General features: G+C 40.8%; 1 long non-coding RNA gene across 1 annotated transcript in view; it reads left to right on the forward strand.

The window, feature by feature from the left end:
* The window catches only part of LOC125331045, a 46423-nt gene that overhangs the window by 14912 nt on the left and 14449 nt on the right, over positions 1–17062 (forward strand). The window contains exons 6-13 of the long non-coding RNA XR_007205835.1: positions 133–284; positions 779–957; positions 1743–1916; positions 2610–2750; positions 4047–4128; positions 8024–8166; positions 10921–10956; positions 11231–16105. This is a non-coding gene — a long non-coding RNA (uncharacterized LOC125331045). The remainder of the gene's footprint in view (positions 1–132; positions 285–778; positions 958–1742; positions 1917–2609; positions 2751–4046; positions 4129–8023; positions 8167–10920; positions 10957–11230; positions 16106–17062) is intronic.

The following is a 17062-nucleotide window of genomic DNA, read 5'->3' on the forward strand; positions in this document are numbered from 1 at the left end:
ATGTTTATTTTTAAACTCTGTATATTTTTTAAGCCTTCACTAAAACTGTCCTGGGATAATACAGCTCACTAGCTGGGGTTAAAAAAAATCATTTTATTGCTTTTTCTCCTCCTGTTTATTTTTGTCCTGCAGGAAGGGAGAATATCTTAAACTTGTCATGGTGGTGTCTGTCTGGAAAGAAATTAATCTTGGAGCTTTGCCCCTCCAAACCTCTCTTGAAAACAATCTTTAATCCTCACCCAAGTCCTGGTGCCATGGTACACATCAAAGTGACTTCAGAGCAGGTGAGTCTGACTCTTCCAGCATCAGTCATTTAAAGGACATGTAGGAGAGAAGGGCTGGGGATTCACTTTTGGGTACCAAGAGTCATTGTTGTAAATGAAAGACAGAATCATGGAATAGTTTGGGTTGGAAGGGACATTAAAGCTCATTTCACTTCACCTCCTGGGACACCTCCCACTGTCCCAGGCTGCTCCAAGCCCCAGTGTCCAGCCTGGCCTTGGACACTTCCAGGGATCCAGGGGAAGCCACAGCTTCTCTGGGCACCCTGTGCCAGGGCCTGCCCACCCTCACAGGGAGGAATTCCTTCCTAATATCCCATTAAACCTTCCCTAGTTCAGCTGATGGCCATTCCCCCTTTTCCTGCCACTCCATGCCCTTGTGAAGAGTCCCTCTCCATCCTTGAAAGCCCCTTCAGGTGCTCATGTTATCTTATATTCTTCTATTATCAATAATTACTAATATCAGAACAGCGTTAATCCACCCACATCTCTCACAGGTGATTTCTGGAGTTCTCATGCTGGGAATGGTTTCTGGAGTTCTCATGATGGGAAGAGCCTTCTCCTGCCCAGGAGCAGGGTGAACAAGCTCATGTAAGAAATGTGTAGAGCCTGCAGCGACCCCAGCCTGCACTGCTGTGATGTGTGAGCTGAGACAGAACTTGCACTGAGATTTAAGGTCTGTGAACCAGATTTTGGCTCTAAAACAAGCCCCCTCTTCTAACCTGTGCTTGTACATTCCTGACTCAGACACAGGAGATGGGGCCTCAGTCTCTGCTCAGTGCAGAGGATGAGGAGATGGTAAATGAGAAACTCCTCAGGCAGTGTCAGCACAGAGATTTTGTAGCTCTTGAAATAAGACCTGGAACTTCGTAAAAATAAAGTGTTTCCTTCCTCTTCTGTCTTCACAAGGTTCTTTTGGCTTTTTAAAGTGGTCACTGTGAATCATCGGGCATGGCAGGTAAATACAGTGGAGCCTTGTTCTTCTCAGATTAATAATGTTAATAATCATTAATAATAAGTCTTTAATAAGCCATAATGCTACAATTTCCAGGAAGTTTTTCCCGCTGACTGTGGTCAGAGTGTGGACTGGAATCTGTGCAGTGATCACTGCAGCAAATGCTTCTGCCTCATGGAAAGGGAGAAACAAATGAAAGAAAGAAAAGAAAGAAAGAAATGGGATAGACGTGGGTTAGTTGTGTGATAAGTGAGCAGGAATTTACACCAGAAAAATCATATTTTGTGGTCAATGCACTTGCTTGTAAATAGAAAAACATTCTCTTCTTTCATTAATTAGGCCAAAGCAGACTTGTCTCTCTCTGTGTTGAAGGAGTGAATTATGATCTGGGAAGAAGAATGGTGTAGATTGAGGCAAAGCAGCTGATATCAAAGGGAGATGAAATGTTCTATTCAAGATGTTACAATCTTCCCTCTCCTTTAATTCCTACTGTGCCAATGCTTCAGAGGTGCACACGGATAGCTCAGTGAAGAGGAATTCCCGTGCTGGCCCCGTGTGATTATCTGAGCAGCCCCTTGCAGGAACTGGAAATGCCTGTCCTGAGATTCCCACCCCCATCAACTCCACACATTGTGAGGAAAACCCAGCTTAACATTTTCATTGATGTCTTCAGGTTTTCTGTAAGTATGAGCAACTTACCTCAAAAATGATATCAGAACTAAGTAATGATTTTCCTGAAGGTTGCACAGGTGTTTATTGATCAAAGCACGAATGGGATATCACTCAGTCATTCACATCTCAGGTGTTTGGGCTTTTTAACACTCTGACTAAATTCTCTGAAAATGTTCTTCAGTGATCAGAGAAAACCACAGAAGTGGTTTCTTTTCTGGTTCATTTGCTTGGTTGATTGGTTGGTTTGTGACTTTCTTTTGGTTTGGTGTTTTATAAAATGTCTATTTCTAACTTAATTAAGACTGAAGGAGGGAATTAGCTGCCTATTTGGGATAAGTATCCTAATAGTGCTATTATAGAATCACAGAATAGTTTGGGGTGGAATAGACCTTAAAGATCATCCCAAATCCTGCAGGGACACCTCCCACTAGACCATGGTGCTCCAAGCTCCATCTATTTATTTTCCAAGTATATACTTTCCTTTTACAATGGTGGGATTAAAACCTCAGGCTGCTTTAAAAGTTACTCAGTCAAAGGGCTTAAAGACCCATAAGGAGTTCCTGAAAATGCCTTCAGGAGTGACAGGGTTATATTTGTGAGTGCTGTGGGATGGTGGAATTTAGTACAGAAACTTAGACCACCCTTTGAAAACTTCCTAAAGTGCAAATTTCCCTCTTCACAACAAAATGTGTTTCCTACAGGTTTTGGTCTTACTCACTTGGATACCTGGGAGCAGAACTCAGCCTGGAGAAGTTTTCACTGTGTCACTTGCAGGGAAATCTCCTCACGAGCTGCTGGAACCTCCAGAGTCCATCCCAGCTTCAGCCATCCTGGGATTCTGTGTGAGTAAATGTGGAATCCCAGGGGATTTTATCATTCAGCTGTGACTTCACTGCCATAAGGATTCACCAGCAACCACTCAGGGGCTCACATTCCCTGGCACTGTAAAGGATCGTCATTAAATGCAAAATTAATAAAAAGCCAAACAGAAAAAAAAAAAACCCAAAAAACCAAAAACCAAAACCAAAGTTCTCAAAGTTCCATGGAAATGCATTTTATGGATTTTTTTTTTTTTTAAATGTGAACAATCAATCCCACTTATCTATCAGAATCTGCCTTCACTGGATAATGATTCTTAGCTGGTATTTTCTCTTTATCCCTGCATTCCAAAGGAGTTTTTTTGAACACTTCAGTTTGCTAGGATTTGAAAGTTTTAACTTTCATTTTCCCTTTCACTAACACTCTGTCTCTCCACTGAACTGAGCTCTTTTTACATATTATTTTCACCAGAAAACCCTCTCACCATTTTCCAACCTAAACCCACGATTTCCAATAATTCTTTTCCTCCCCACTCTCGCATTCATCTCCTCACACCAGAGGTCACTCCCTCAACCTTGCCATTATTTTATGATGGATGCATTTTCTGGGACTCTTTGTGTCGTTTGATCATTGATCACTTTCCCCCTCTCTTTACAATAGATGTGCCAATACCAATTAATCTTGAACCACTTGTTATTTTGTGACCTTTAGAAAGGCCACGTCTCATGATTTATTTGCTTCTGCTGGGTGCATTCAGAGATTGTTTTGCTGTGGTAACATCAGGGGTTTTCTGTGATTTTTAACTCATTTCCTCTGCTCCAAACGAACCCCCATCAAGCCATATTGACATTCTCACTCGGCTGGAGACTGGTAAATGTTATCTGGAGGACTGCTCTGTTTGATTTCCTAATTTTAATTGCTCCAGGCGATTCCTCCGGCACTAAAGTTAATTACAGAGAAAGAGACTTGCAGGCACTGCCGAGGGAACGTGGCCCTGCTGAGGGGAGCAGCAGGATGTGGGATGGAGCTGGGGATGGGGTGGGAGGAGGCAGGTGTCAGATGCTGGGGGTGGGGAGGGTGGCACTGAGGACTTTGGGGGAGGTGGAAGAGAAGGAGCAGAAAGAGGAGCTTGTGGATATCTTCATGTAGGGAGGCAGAGCTCTGTTTTTGAAAGGTAAGAAGTTGTTGGGGTTTTTTTGTTAATTTTTTTTCTATCTGGCTTTGAGTGAATAAGTTGTTGCTTTTCCCTGTTGTTTCAAAATTCACAATTTAATAGTTTTATACCATTTCTTCCTTTTTTTTTTTTTTCCTTCAAATAGATGAAGTTATTGTAATATTTCAAAACTAAGTTGCAGTTTTTAGGTATTTTTTTAAGAAAAGGATCATTATCTCCTCTCCTGGGTAAGTACAGCTCTTCATGATTTTATGTTAACCTGTTTCTCTAGATTGTAATAATCATGTTCTTTCTCTATATAATTCAAATAGACTTCACTGGAGAGATCTTTGCCTGGAGGAGCTGGAGAGGGCAAATATTAATATAAATTTTACTATTGGCAACTATTGCTATTTGACCCTCTCATAAGTTCTTGCCTGCCCCTTCCATGGGATCTGGAGTCCATATTTTTGACTGACTTGCAGAAAATTAAAGTTAAATGTCAGCCCACCAGAGTATGGCTTTGAAAGTCAGAGTTTTCATTTCTTTCAGACCTCATATACTTATCTCAGTATATGGCATCTTGCTTTAAGGAACATTTTTACAATTTATTTATGTAAAATGCTGGAATCACATAAATTATGTCACAGTAAGAAAAGTACCGTGGGCCATAGTTTGAAGTCCTGTCTCAAAAGAGAAATTATAAATGAAAATAAAGTCATTTATCTGTGGATATAACATCCAGCTGTGGATCTGCTGTATTCAAAGAATGCCAAACCTCACAGTGAATTTTTCAAGCCCAAACCACAAGATTTTGCTGTTCACACAGAAGAAGACTCCTGTAAAGGCTATTTTACTTGCTGGGATTTAGCCTGGATCAAAGAATTCCAGATTGAGGCAGTGCCTCAGTGACTGACAGCCAAGAGTCACCTGAGGAAAATGAAATGCACCCAGGCTGATGAAATCCTTGCTCCTGGTTCTGCCCAGAGAGGGTGATCTGTGAGGTTACAGGCATCAAACCAGTTTGAGCTGAACTAAGAATTCCAGTAATTTCACATATCCTTGAAGGCTTCTCCCTAGAAAGGTAAAGATGAAAAATATTGGTTCCTATTTTGTTCTCCTGGATCCAAAAGCTGAAAACCTTAAATAAAGTTTAAAAAAGTGTGTACTAAGCCCAGTTTAAAAATAATTTTCCTCTTCTCTCTTCTAATGTCCAAATGGGAAAACTGCAGCTGCTTTTGCTACCTGGCCAGGTGAGGGTGGACTTCCCCCCCTGTTGGTCTTGTTCATTTTCTTAAGGACCAGGCAAAATTTGCTGAAGGAGGTGGATGAGCCATAGTGGAAAATCTTGAGCTGGGTAGGGGAAGTCAGATAAAACTGTGACTGTTCCTGGCACTGTGCAAAATTCAGTGGCATTGTTGCCACCAGGCGTTGATGGGCATGGAGTGATCCTGTGGCCTCTGAGCAGGGAGCAGGCGAGTTAAACCTCAGCTCAGGTGTCCAGCACCAGCTGCTCTGCACTAACAGCTCATGTGCACAGTCCTGCTCCAGACAAGGATGAGGTAATGCAGCCTGACCTAAAGTCCTGGCTTTAAATTAAACCCAATTACCTCACACTCCTTGTGAACCGAGAGCACACCCAGGCACCAAATGACCAGTGTAATTTAGTGAGACAGATAATTGGTCTGCAGGACTGGCTCTTACAGCTTTTTGTGGGGAAGAGAAGAGGAAAAGATGAAGGAAAGCACATGAGGAATGTTTGTGATATCTGATGGACTGGAAGGAGTTAGGCAGGAGAGGAACGTCAGAAATTTACTGTCTTTCTGAGAAAAAAGAGTCTCGCACTGGCTTTCAGATCCTCTCTGACTCCAGGAGACAGTTTAAGACCAGATTTCCAAGAAAGAAAAATTCTAATGGCACAATCCTAGAAAGTGTGGAGAAAAAAGCCCAGAGTGAGTGTGGATTAATTCCAGTTATGTTAAGTACTGCCTTTAGGATTCACATTCTGCAGCACTTGGAAGGACTGGGCAGAAATAAGAGCACGGTGCTGAACATGCACAGGATAAATCTTTGGACCATAAAGAGCAAGAATGAATTCCTTAAAGGAAGGTGATAGATGATCCCAGCTCTCCAGATCTACAGACCTGCCATTATTCCCAGGACAAACTGTCATTAAGTGTCTGTATCCAGCTCTGAAAGAAATGCCACAGACCTTCCCAAAAGCCATAGCAGGCATTTGGAACATGCAACTGGTTATTTTCTGAGGTAAAAATGATTTACCCAAAATCTTACACAGTCTGCCAATCTAGGATATCCTAACAGGGAAGACTCTGGATTTTGCTAATTACTGGGATGAAGTTTGAAAGAGAAAATGTATTACAACAAAAATTGGGTCTTTGACTCTTTCCAGACCTTTCCACAGCTCTGTCCATGCCTGGTGCTCATGGATGGGCCCTCACTGGAGCTGCAGGTGCTGCTGGGCTAAAGAGGAGCTCCTGCAAACAGGGGACCTTGGTACAGAGCAGAAAGAACACATTTCTTACTCTATCTTGAAGCTGGAGGCAGTTTTGTGCCACTGCAGTGCATGGAGAGATTTCCTGAGGTGCTTGTGTCACCCAAGGCACGCTTGCATCCCACTCAGGCTGTCCCAAGCTTCTTCCAAAGAGGGTTGTGGACTCCAAAATCCCAGACAAACGTGCTCCTCCCTAAGCTGCCAGAGGTGTTCAGCAGAGCACAGTTCTGCCCTGGCTTAGGAGAGGCAGCTCATCTCTGTCACCTCCTCTTTGTCATCTCAGGAAATGACGAATTTAAGGCCTCCACAAGGACAGGAGCCTATTACAGCTCTGGCTTGCTTTATTCCCAGTTAAAAGTCCTCTTCCTCTGTCATTCATCCCTGACAAGTGTGATGTTTAGGAGTCAGAGACGTGTGCACCTCTGCAGGCAGGTGTGATTTCTGCATCACTAGTGTCCTTCCAATGCACCAGCACCATCCGTTCTGCCCCGTGAGGGTACCATGAATCAGGGGCGTGGTGCTGCAGCCCGAGCCCTTTGCTACCTGTGGAAATTCATCCTGCATTTTCAGGTCATTTCTTCTTTTGGGTGCCTCAGTCTTTTTCATATCAACCACAGAACACCCTTGCTCTTTTGGCAATGTGCCCATGCTCTGGGGGAAAAAATAAAAATGGGGAGAAGAAAAAATTCTTAAATTTCCCCGCTGTTCAATACAAAAGTTAACAAACTTCCAAACTGTGGGTGTCATTTTAAAAGCAACAGAGTTGCCACCTTTCTGAAAACAATGGTGCAAGAAAGGCAGCTCTGTGCTCCTATAGTGTTTGACATTTTCTGTGCAGCAGATATTGACTCCAACATTCCCTTGACAGAGCACAAAAATTCATTTTGTGAATTGTATTGACAGCCTAAGTAGGCTCTTTCTTCTCCCTTGAATGAGCTTCTCTAACTTATTAACTCAGCCTTGAGGGGTTTAAATACTTACATCCAAAACTGAGATCTATTTACAGCCCAACATGTATTTTGATATTCAGGAGACATGGGATGAAAGTTCCCATGAAATCAAACTGCTGTAAAACTTCCCAGAGCAGCCCAGTGATGAGGTGATGTCCTTGTACAGCAGGTCCTACATCATCTTATGGATAATCAGCTTCAGGCACACTCTAAAGTGCCAATTTCCTCATTTGTCATGAATTTCAATCCCCAGAACAAGCCTGCCTTGGGATGTTGAGGTAAAAAAATGGGAATTTTAGAAATTCACTTCAGGTAATTTTATCTGATGGAAAAGGAACTTTGGTTTTAATTAAAATAAACCCCTCAATTTTGTACCGGAAAACTCACCAATACTTCAAACATCCCCCTCCATCCATGCCTCTAATTTTGATGACAAACACAGAAAACAAGTCTGCAGGATTATTGTTTAATGAATCATAGTTTGATTAAAACCTCTCTGCATCCTACCTTTTAACAGCACAGCTGGAATATACCAGCTCTCCCAAGATGGCAAGTTTTCCAAAGAGTAAAACCTCAGGTTTCATCCCTGATGAGCCAGATTTCAGAGGACTCAATCTCAGCCCATTTGGATCTCATACCCTAAACAGACCAAGATTAATCGGGGTTTTTTTTTGCTTGCAGAACCATCCATATGTTTCTGGATAAAGGAAGATGAAAATTGGCTGCCTTTTCAAAGGCTAATTCAAGAAACTTCCAAAGTCTTCTGTTCTTTCTACTGATCCATCAACATTTTCATAGACCAACTGTTTTCTTTTCAAGCTGTGGTAGGTTCAATGAAATAGGATGAATCTGTTCAGATTCTTTTTAACTGGGAGAAAGTGAGGTAACAGCCACTCTTCCTTAAAATCTCTTTGGTGAAGTGCAGCTGTGGCAGCCAGGGGAGCTCATTAAACCCTATCCAGAGTTTTCCAGGACATTAACTTAAGACAAGTGTTTGTCTTCCAACCTGCTGCTTCTTGTGAAAATTCCTGCTTTTTCACTGAATTCTGCTCTGCAATAGAAATGGAGATTTTGGTTTATCCCATGGCATCCTATTCCTGTGACTCAAGAATTCCTCTTATCAAGGCTCTGAGTTTATGCAGCAGGTTCCACATCAGGGTGGCCCTGGAGAGGTTCTCTGGGAAGAGCTTTTCTCTCCTCCCACCTCTCCTTCACCTCTCCAGTTTTTCCTCTGTCTCAGGCTTCGTGCAGCAGGGTCTTTGAACTGCCTGAAGTGGGAATCTTGTGCTCCAGTAATGCAAAGAGCACTGAACAGCAGGATCCTCCAGGAACTGCTGGCTGACTTCCCCACTGACTGCACGTCCCGACCTTTTCCTGAGGGCGCAGCCCCTTCTGCTCCATTTAGGCTCATCCGTCAGAAGCAAATTGGCTCTTCCAGAACTGGAGAATGAGAAGTTGCTGAGCTGAAAGTTTCTGTGCTCCCTCCTCTCCCTGAAGGCAGTAACTGCAGGTAGCAGTGGAGTGCCCGGAGTTTCCTGTCTGGAATCAAAAATTGCTGCTGGAAATTCCAAACTGTCCTCTCCTCCCTCACCTTGAGGGACTTGGGGTTGCTGCTGCCATATTCCTGAATACAGTCAGAGTTTGGAATGAAGTTGAATACAGTCAGAGTTTGGAATGAAGTTCACATATTCCTAATGACCAGAATAATAGAAGAGTAAAAAGAGTTAAGGTTGTGGAGTGACTGCTGTGAAATTGTCTGATCCCTGCAGCGTCCTTTGAGGAAAGCAAAAGCAATCCCAAGCCAGCAGCTACAGCTAAGAGATTCTGTTCTGCAGAATATACACTGTTAAATACATCTATGGATCATGAAAATAAAAAAAAAAAACCTGACTTTTTTATTTATAACCACCTCTAAAGTAAATATCATCCCACAGACAGTCTCATACAGACCCAGTCTATTCGGGATTGTGGGGGAGTGCAATGTTTGCTACACAAGTTCCCAGGAATCAAAACAAGCAGTTGAGCATCAGTGAGGAAATAAAAGCCTCCTGTGCCAAAGGCAGACAGGGAGTAACCAGCTGTAGAGACACCATGGCAAACACTGCAGATCCACTTAGTATGTACAAGTGCAGTGCTGAAATCCTTCCACCATCACCCAGGAAAATCCAAGAATGAACCCAGTGGAACAGAGACTCCAGCCCAGAGTGGAGGATCAGCCAGTGCTGAGAGTTTACAGACAAATCCTGTGTGGCTGTGGGAGCTCCATCCCAAATATCCATCAGTTGCATCCAATGGTCTGCACGAAAATCTTCCAAACTGCCCTGTCACAGGACAAGGTTGGGAAGATCAAGGTCGGAATTTGCTGCTTTGCCTGTGGAACACGGATGGGAAGACACTGGGAGAGCATTTCTGTGATCCCAGGAAGGTTTAATCTTTTATTTGGAGCTTCCCAGTACCATGTTGCTAGGAAACATTTGCAGTATAACTAAGGAGGAATGAAATATCTTACAGACTTGCACAATATCCCGGTGTTAAGTGAGGAGCACAATTGCTTAAAAGCCATTATTAGTGTCAAGAACTGAAAACACGGCAGCATTCTCAATTAATTCTAAATTTTAGTGACTTTCATCCAGAATTTAATTTTTTTCTTTGGAAAACCAGAGAGCCCTCGCCTAGAAAAGCTCAGTGACAACTCTGTAATATCACTGGAAGATCAAAGACTTTGTTTTTAGTTAAAAAGGTGATCTATGTGGAAAGCAGCCACAACTTCTACTCTGTAGCAACATTTATTATTTATTGGCAATGTTAACAGTAAATAAAAGTAGTAAGTACTAATTTTCAAGTTGTGAATTAAACTGAAGGAGAACTAATGCACTAGATGAAGCAAAATAAATATATATACGTTATGTGCACTCAAATTAAAGGAAGTCAATTAACCCTTGGATTTCTAGGACTGAATATATGCTAAAGACAAGACAAAGGTAGAGGTTGATCAGAAATATGAGAGCAATGGATTAGGAGGATAATTGGATTTTAAATGTCACTAAACCACCTCCGGGCTACTGAATTGGGTCTTCAAATACTCTGAATTATGACAAAAATAGGTCTAGTTCCTATACATCCATCTACATCCAGTCCTGAACCTGTCAAATGAATCCTCCCCTGTTGCAAAGATGAGAAATGCCATCATATTTAAATCACTTCACAGCACCAGAAATAACCACACAAAGATCAGCAAACCTACTTTGGTTAAAAAGAGCATAAACTCAAAGAACAAAGTTTCCTGCCAGTCCTCCTCCTTCCTTTTCAACTTTTTCTAGACAAAAACTTTTGGTGACATCAATTGCTCTCCTGGTTTCTATTGGTTTTATTGTCTAAATAAAGCAAAGAGAAATTCTTTCCCCTTTATAAGGTATAAATCACACCATTTTCATCCTTTAGCCCTAATCACTCAAACGGAAAAACACAAATATAGAACGTCACACTTTTAGTCACTTTTCTTTCTTTGATTATTTACCAGGTTTGAGTTTCTCTTCTCCATCTTGTGATAACTTTCTTCTCTCATCTCTTTGTTCCAGTATTTGGAACAGCTTGAATTTGACAGATCAGATTTGGTGAGTGTTAACAAGCTAAAGTCAGCAAAACATTTTTCCAAATAGTTTCTTACAACTGTAGCACTGTTAGATGGGTTTGGATGATTTTGGCAGCCACTGGAGAAATTAATTTGCAGCAATTTGCAATATTTAAAAAATTCCTAATACAGGGCTTTGATGGAATTTCCCATGCTGCAATTCATTTAAGATAATCAGACACTGTGATTTCATTGTGCTGTGAGGATTCTTCCTCATTTCCTTCGTAAGAGTAATTTCATTTTTCTTCTCTCCACAGTGAAAAGCCATAAAAGAGAAGAATCTCCATCTCCTCCTGCCTTCAGCCTCACCCCAGTGTGGACATTACCCTTATTTGTGTGCTCTGTGGGCTGGGGCACACCAAAGGCACGAGTTCTCCAGCATTTTATCCCTAATGGTGGCCAATAATTGGCGCCAAGGAAATATATAAAGGAAAAAACATTTCAGCCACCTCCTGCTCCCAGATTTATGGAGCCTCGTAGCCTTTCCACTTGTGCCACTTTATTTCCTGGGTATTTTGCAAAATTTACTTGGCAGTGCTTGGCCATGGTGAAAAATGTTATCTTTAAGTAGAAACCTGGTTTGGAGGCTTTGTGCACTCCCACCAGGATGTCAGGAAAATCTACCTGATCATCACAGGTTCTGGTTCCTTTTTTCATTGCTCACCATGGCAGAAAGTAATTTTATTAAAACTATGATAACACCGGTTTATTATCCTAGTAGAAAAAGAAATCTTTCTGAATTTTAAGGGCAAGGTGAATTCATAGGAAAAAGTTTGCACTTATCATAAGTAAAACCTATGTACCAGGTCATGTGTAAATATATGTTTGATTAGCCAAAGCTCTTTGCCTTCTACCAATCCCCAAGGTGCAATTGGAGTGACCCATCTGGTTTGCTGAACAACAAAGTCTGTTCTACTGAATAATTTGAGACACTGGAGAAGGTAAAGTATCAAAGTTTCCAAATCCTGAGTGAAAACAGGGTGTTTGTGCTCTGTTATTCATAATTTTGTCTCGCAGGTTCCTGAATCTGTTTCTTGTAGAATCCAGGAGAAGCCCAAGATGTCTTTGCCAATCTGACGGTAAAATAAGATTGTTAAAATGTGTTAAATTCGGAGTCACTTCACCTGTGTGAAAAGTTCATCTGCTTTAAAAGCTCAGGCAAGTCAGTTCACAAAATAATCCCTCCAGATAATTTGTATCTGATCACTCAGGGCATCCTTTGGAAAGCAGATGTGTTATGCCAGGATTATTTGATATTGCAACCATTTGAGAGCATGTCCTCCAAAAGTTAAGGAATATTTTTTCCAGAGTAGACAAGAGCACTTTGGTTTTTTTTTTAACTAAGGGTTTGGATTCAGTCAGGAATCTGAAATAGAATCCTTGGTGCAACAAGCAGCAACAGACTTCAGAGTTGATAATGACTTTGACTTTGGCAGATAAAGCAGCTCCTGACAAAACTCCCTGACCATCCTACCGGGGAGTTTAACCACACTGACTCAAATGGAAATGGCAAACCATGCAAATGCTGCGTTCTCAGCAGGAGGGTGATTTATTCCTCTTTTCCATAACAATGACACTTCCTCTGTTAGTCGGGGAGTTGATGGTGGAGATTTGTGAGCTCCTTACCCACGTCTCCCTTGCCAGGGAGGTTTCTACTGAGCCAAGCAAACAAGACACCACCAGCTTTCCTGCATCTCAGCAGGGAAGTGTGGCCTGGAAACCTGCTAAAAATCAAACCCAGGGAATCCTCCTGAAGTCAAAGCTTTGTGGGGCATGAAACAGTTCGGAGAGAAAACTCCAAGTAGGGATTCAGGGTCCCCTTTAACTTGGCTGTGATCTCTATATGAAATGCTAATTCCCACTGGGATGGAACAGGAAGTTTGACATTACAAGGATGTGTTTTACCCTGTACAGATCCAGAAAACTTCTCTGCCCTAAGAACCCCCGTGATTTGTTTTGTGTGGTTTTCCAGTTCTTCTAATTTGCTTCCAAAAAGTATCTTGTATGTCAATGTTTAACCTTTTTCTTTCCAAAATGAAGGTTACTTCAGCTGAAGGAAACATTCAGTAGGATGATTTCTTTAATTTCCTTAAACTTCAGTAGATGACTTAGCATCTGAACAGCTTTTTCTTGGAGCTTTTTTTTCCTTAGGAAAATACTCTTCAAGGACTCATGGAGAGTTGAAAAATACACAAAATATCTCTAAACCAAATTCATTTCACATCTGTATGACTGGAAAAACTTAAGTATGTTTAAAAACCTTACCGTGTAGAGAAAAAGAATGTGAGGAAAACCTTGCTTGATATTAAAGTTGCTTTGTAATAACCTCATTTGTCAAGTTTTAAAGAACTTCTGAGGGTTTTGAGATTAAAAGCTCAAATGTCACTCCCACTCTCCTGAACTTCCTATTGAACACACTGGAAATAGATGGCACAAGCAGCATTCTGATAACACCTGACTCAGGCATTGTAAACAGAGCTGAACAATGAATTTTTAGAGCAATCAGATGTTTTATCTTTATTTTTTCCTTTCTGTCTCAAGCCAGGCTTTTCCGTATTTTGTTTAACAGCCAAATTTCAAACCCCTGATCACTGATCTTACAGAAGATGGTGGTACAGAAACTGTTGTTTTTTTGTGAAAATACAAAATGCAAACCTGTAACAAATTCAGTAAAGCCTCTGAAGAGATGCAGCCAACAAGAAATTCTGAAGTGTTTTTATTTGGAGAGAAACCTTTATCCCAAAATATTTTGCTCTGATGATCAGTTAAGGACTGTGAGGGACACTTCCTCTGATCCTGCCTGAAATCAAAAAGACTTTCTTTTTCTTAAGTGTGAGACTTGTGCTACAGGAAAATAGCCCAGAGCAGCAGAATAAGGAAAATGCTGTGAAACATCAGCAAATGTTGGAGCTGTTGAACAGTAACAGGGAAGAAACACATTCCTGAAATCAAGGAATGCTTTAAAAAGTAACAGCGTAAACAGGAAAAAGAAGAAACTATATGGATCTAGCAAAGAATATCTTGGGAAGCAAGTGATAAAAATAGGATGCTACAGAGCAGTAGGAGGAGGTGGCTGTAATTATTAAATGGATGTTGAGAAGAAATTCCCAAAAATTGATCAAACCAGAAATTCTACAGATTTAGAGCTGGGGCTCTGGTAGGTTTGGCACTAAAGTAAATTGTTCTTATGATTTTAGTAAACAGTCTAAGGGATCTGCTGTATTTGTAAAACACTCTTGAGATAAAAGTCTGGTACCTTTACCAGCTCTGTTCCACAATTTATTGTCATGACTAAGGCCAGAAAATCGAGGTCCCTTCCTTGAGCCCTCATGTTCCATAACATGCCACCAGGATCAGTCGAAATCCTAATGAGTTAAATCTCATCCATTTCAACTTCGTGAAAACAAATTGCTTTTTGATTGAGGGGCTAGAAATTACACAGCCTAATTTATGCACACGAATCTTCAAAGGGAAGAGCCTCACAACAAACGTCACCTCGAACTTGTCCAAGATGTCACCCTTAAATTACTGAGCTTAAAACCTGGCCTAGTTTGGTTGCAAAAGGTCAAATGTGCGGGTGGCAGAACACGCAGTACTTATCAAGCCAGCAGCTGAAATGTTAGTGCAGGTCCCAGCTAACAGCACAGATCTGACTGGGAGCATCTTCTGCATGATTTGATCACTTAAGGAGAGGAATTGAAAAGAGCCTGCAGAACAAAAGAGGAGTGGTTGTTATTCGAGCTCCTTCGTGCCTCTGTTTTCTCGTAGGCTGAATCACGCAGCTGGTTTGGGTGAGGGAAGAGCCATTTCTGATTGGGCTGAGCAGATTTTGGAAATATTCAGTGGTTTCTATTTATCTGGCTTTTTTTTTTATATCTCTTTATTGTGTTTCAGTCACCATGGTTTCCTTTCTTGAAGTCTCTTTATACATCACCTCTTTTACAAAGCCCTCCGTCTTTACCTTCCAGTGTGTTTGAAAATGAGGTTGGTCATTTCAGGGCTGATGACAGCTGGTACCTCTTGTCTGACAGAATTGAGATTAAAAGTGTGATGGAAGTAAAAGGAAATCTATCCTCATCCAGGATGATCTCCAGAATAAATGCTCCAGAATTCCTTTAATATTACGATGTTTCCTATGGAGATTATACAATGGTGTCCGGTATTAAAAACTGCTCCTCAGTATTTGAATTTTTTTCAAAGAGGAGAGAAACTTTAATGCATTTTTTGAAGAAATTACCAGATAATCAAATTTTAATCAAAATCAAACTTTTTTGTTCTTGCTATTCTGCCTTAGCATAGCATACCAGGTAAAAAACAGTGACTGTGCCTATCCCTTTCTATTTTTATCTAGGATACATCCCTTCCTTTTCTATTCCGGGTTAGAATATTGTACATAAATGAAGTCTTGAACTTGAACTTTAGAAACTATCAGGATATTTTTTCTTCCAAAGGATTATTAAGCTACTTTTATTAGCTGCCTAACTGGAAGGAGATCCTATGTTTTATGCACTTCTGATGTGTTGATTTCCCTGTCTGGAACATATCTTTATCTCTGTATAAGGATAGAACATCCAACTGTTGAAAAATAGTAATGTGCAGTATAATTATTATAATTTCCAGCCCAATTTTGAAAGAGCAGGTAGCTCAAAGTGCATCTGTATCTAAATAAGACACTCTATCCTATAACTGCAAGAATATTAAAATGATTCTGCTCTCTGCCATTGGATTGTGGAGTTAATTTCTGTGGAGCCAGGAATTAAGTGATTATTGTAGCAATTGGCTTGCATGAATCTTGGCCATAAAGACTTACAAATTGCAATATGGGAGAGTTTTAAACTGTAACATCTCACATTTCTCTCCTCACATTCAATAAAATGTTTGACTCTTCTGTGATGTTTCATCAGGATGTGTGGCTTCATTATCTCTGTGTTCCAGACACATCTCGTGAAGGGAAGGTTTTAAATCATCCCAATGAGGAGTTTTTTTCATATTTTCCTTTTTCCTTTCAAAAGATTTCACAGTTCCCACGTTCCAGAGGAAATCCTTGGGAAAGAGTCTAACAAGGAAGGCTATCACACCTTTCTCTGGCAAAAATTGTGATGTGTTCATTTAAAGATGTAGAGCTAAACCAGGTAGGATTAAATATGCTGCAAATATTGTGTATCCCACCACACTCAGAATAATGCTGATATTCATATTCTTGATGATAACAAAGAATTTTGGACTTCAATAACCCTTGTGGGTTTCTTCCCCCTCAGGATATTCTATGATTTTTATGGTACTAAAAATTTATTTACCAAAGTGAACAAAGGACCGAATAATTTCAGAAGAGCTGTGTAATCAAATGGGATTTTATTTATTATCATGGCAAATCCTTTATTAGAATTCCTCTATTACATGATAAACTTTTCAAATTCTCAACATGTCCTTTCATTTTGCACCTTTATGAAATTTATTTTCATTCCTGTATTAAAGAAAAAAAAAAGTAAAGATCAAATGTATATTAAGAAGATATAAAAAGGGTCAAATTGTTGTGGGCTCCTCAAAGATTGCCAGGTTTTGGCTGGTGGTTATCTGACATGCTGGTTAGACAAGAAACAGAGTTTGATGGGACAAAACTAAATTCCCAGAAGGCAGAGATGGGGTTAGAAGACAGAATTACCTTAAAGGAGTGTCTCTAACTCATAACTGCATAAGTGGATGGATTGGGGTCGAGAGAGGAGTGATGTGGCATGACTGGCAACAGGAGTTCCTTTAATTGAGATGACAGCTGTCCTCCAGTTGCTATTCCTTGAGTAAATTATTTGATTTGATCAGTTTTTCTCAGGCTGCAAGATGAGATGAGCTTTTATATTAATTCTGAGAACTCTAATTTATTTGTACTCCAATGATGACTCCTCTGTCCCAGCTTCAAATGCTTCCAAGTCAATCTGAACATGTTTATGTACCTGAAAAATCTGCCTTTCTGCTGGCTTTTCAGCTTTCCAAACAAGTAATTATTGTTTTAGGTCAGGCTGCTGTGGCCTGTCTGAGATGTTCCCATCTTTGGCTGGTATCTGTTCAGCTCTGGGTTGGGGTTGGTGGAGGGA

This window comes from Corvus hawaiiensis, chromosome 10, assembly GCF_020740725.1.
Source record: "Corvus hawaiiensis isolate bCorHaw1 chromosome 10, bCorHaw1.pri.cur, whole genome shotgun sequence".
Lineage (NCBI taxonomy): Eukaryota > Metazoa > Chordata > Aves > Passeriformes > Corvidae > Corvus > Corvus hawaiiensis.